Source organism: Lactuca virosa, chromosome 6 (genome assembly GCF_052849685.1).
Source record: "Lactuca virosa cultivar CGN04683 chromosome 6, Lactuca_virosa_CGN04683_v6, whole genome shotgun sequence".
In the NCBI taxonomy this organism is placed as follows: domain Eukaryota; kingdom Viridiplantae; phylum Streptophyta; class Magnoliopsida; order Asterales; family Asteraceae; genus Lactuca; species Lactuca virosa.
In genome coordinates, this window is record NC_136431.1 from 225,751,830 (window position 1) to 225,755,540 (window position 3,711).

The window sequence follows — 3,711 nt, forward strand, 5'->3', positions numbered from 1 at the left end:
ATTAAAACGGAATTTTTGGGCTTGAATTTTGGGATGTTACAACTCCGCTTCTAGAAATGATTTTACTTGACGAAACCGAGAGTTTTTGTTGAAAACCGGGCTTTGCGAGGGACGAGTTTCAAACCGAAAATATTCTTTTCTCGGGGACTTCAGGTGCTTCGGGGCTTTCTTCGGGTGTTAGGGAGGTTCCTGAGGCTTCGGGGGGTTTTAAAGTTGCTTGAGAGGGTGTAAAGTGTGAAAGAAGGAGCAAAATCACTAAACAAACTGGGAGATCTCGCACCCTTATATAGGTGGCCGAAGCCTCGCAGGCGAGGGACACGCGTCGGAATCTCGGAAGCGGTATGTGGCTCGCTTCGGAAGTGCCACGGCTAGGAACACGCATCAGATCTCGGATGCGGCTCGCTCCTGACATGTTACAGCTAGGACACGCGTCGGATGTGCGAAGGTATAGGCGACGTGGCTGATTCCAGACCTAGCGTATGCGAAGGACTTCAGATTTTGTGCCCCAAAATTCAAAAATTCATAACTTTCGCATAAGAGCTCCATTTTCGAAATTCTTTATATCCACGCGTAGGTGAGACCGTACTCTACGACTTTCATTTAGACTCCATTGGCTAATTTTGTATTTATTTCTAATATTATATTTTTAACAGGCCGGGACTTGAAAAGTCCGTTAAAAATTCATAACTTCTTCATCCGACGTCCGTTTCTGTCTGTATTTTTACCGTTGAACTACTATTGACGAGATCTTCGTTTCTCGTTTAGGTTGTGTCGGCTAAAAATCGCTCGATCTTTAATTCAAATTTCCGGTTGTATATTTGTTGTGTCGAATCTTAGAAAATCATAACTTTCTCATACGAAGTCAGATTTGGACGTTCTTTTGATGCACACTCTCGGTTTAACGTATACTAATACTTTCACTTAGATACCTAAGGCTAAAAAACATTTTATTGTAAGTTCACTTTTTACGTCACACAGCGTTTTGTCGGTTCTGTCGCGGAACTTCGATATGTCATAACTTCTTCGTTATAACTCAGATTTCGGTGTTCTTTATATTTTCAGAATCCTTGTCACGACCACTACCACTTTATTCATACAAATCAAGTTTATTTGAAAATTTATTTTTGACGCTTATTTTCATCTTATTTGTTTTATATCTTTATTTCTTCAAAACGAGTTACAATGGTTGATCTAGACTTTGACATTGAAAATTTACGGCTACATGGTTGAAGTTTGGACCTTCATTGATCTAGAATTTTTCTAGTTGTGACATCATCCCCCCGTTAGAGGGAATTTCGTCCCGAAATTAGTTCCAAAGTGAACACTCTTGAACTAGGGAAATGATGTGGGTACTTTTGTTTCATCTTGTCTTCTAGTTCCCAGGTAAACTCAGGTCCTCGTTTGACGTTCTCCATGTCACCATACAAGAAAATCACAGTTCTCCCAAGTATTGTCTTGCAGTTCTCCAAGTCACCATACAAGAGAATCACATAACAACTTTAACAAAGGGACCGCAAGGGCGGTCTTCTGTTTGTTGCTACACTCGCAACTCTCAAACATTCTCTCCATCTCGGAGATCCAGTCTATAACTTCCACCGGTGATGGGCTTCCAGAAAGACTCGGGGGTTTGGATGCCATGAAATCCTTGTACTTGCATCTACGTCCGTCATTTCCTCCATCCTGATTGTTTCGTCTAACTATCGGTGGGTTGGCTTGACCAACCGTCCCACTGTAGTCCCCTCCTTCTGACTGCCCATCATTCAGCTCGGGCTGTTCAATAGGCATCGTAAGTTCCTCTCGATTTTGTTGAAGTAAATGTCTGGTTTCCTCCATTTGACGATCTAACATCATTTGGATCATCGCTTGTACCCCGGCCATTGTCATTGGCTCAGGTGCGGTTACTACAACAGGTATTTGTTCAATCACTGGGGGTTGTTGATTCCTATTTCCATTCGCGTTCCCAAATCCACTTCGGGTTCTTGCCATTTCGATCTATACACCAAATCAGACGGTCGGTGTGTAATGACGAAAATTAAGATAGGAAAGATTTTATATATGATTGACGTATAAATCCCCTTATCTCTCCGAAAAGTTATATGCCAGTTTTAATATCGTAATTAAACGTTTAGAAATCTGAACACATAAAGTTTCCAGATCCGGTCGACAACAGGCCATAGATCCGATCAAACGATAGCATAAAGCATCACAAATCATTTAGCACATAAAAGCATGTTAGGCATTTTCCCTAAATAAGCTTGTGCTTGCGTCTATTTAGGTGTACTACCTAAAATATATTAGATATACTCCTCACAATCATCGCTTAACATTCTAAGTTTAAGTCTAGAAATAAATCCATATTCCTAGTTCGCTTAAACTAATGCTCTGATACCAACTGTGACATCCCCATTTTCACGGCCAAAAGAGACCGATTTTGTTTATGCTTTATAAAAATCAGAGTACCTCTTTTAATAAAAATGTTGCGGAATTTGTCCCCAGAAGAACATGATAAATACGTTATCAAAGCATTTCCAAAGAAATGTATTTTTATCCATTTTCAAAACCTTGGGATGTCATTGTCAATGTAGAAACATAAGCATAAACAGAACTTACATTCATTTACACTAGTGATCTACATCTCTTTTAAATCTCTCAGTGTAAATTAGCTTCATATCGACACCTGTGATAGAAATAAGCTGGAGTGGGTCAGGTTGGGAAACCTAGTGAGTACATAGGGTTTTCAACCCACAATAATATAATTATTATGTTTAAACATCAAACAATCAACCCAATTACCCATCCCCATTATCTTCTTTACTCTTAAGGGTCTACCCTAAGATTCAGTTATTCCTCGATCATTCATTCATAAGGAGTATCCTAAGGAATCGACACTAAGTCTGCATAGTCGCCAAGGTTTATCTCGTTTATTAACAGTATCATTTTCGAGAGTCCACTCGTAATACCTGTCAATGGGTTTTTAGAGTACACCAGGTGAACACGTCGTTCACAACACCTACATGTTGCGAGCCTGCTAGTGTGCCACTAGACTATCTGGAATAGTCCGTGGTTGTCATCCATACTCTGCTAGATGACGGGGCCATCGTTTGGCTCATCGTTTGGCTCATCGATTTGGCTCAACGCTTTGGCTCATCGTTTTGGCTCATCGCTTTGGCTCATCGCTTAGGTCATCGCTTCGCACCATATTTTATCACTTATATATCATCGCTCATCGTTCATCTCATCTTTCATCGCTCATCATTTATCTCATCTTTCATCGCTCATCATTTATCTCACCTCTAATCTACCCATTTTTTACCCAACACATTTTGTAGATATAAAATACATATACAGTTTAGATCATTTAAAACATGTATAAAACGTTTCATCCAGCATAGACAACAAGTATTTAGACAGTATACACACATAGCATGTAATTTATATAAAATACTTCATATCTATGTGTAAGATGAAAGTAACTATGCACTCACTTATTAAGGTGGTGACTCGGCACTCGAACAGCACTTCGTTACTCTCAACACAATTTTCCTCGGACAAAACCTAATATCATTACCACTAGGGTTTAGTCTAACGTTAACCGCGACTAATTAATAGTCTAGCTATTATTATTATTATATAAGCGTTAAACAACACTCTATATAACTCATAATAATAGCCCAAATAATTATTTTAAGGACCTAATAACATTACTATAAT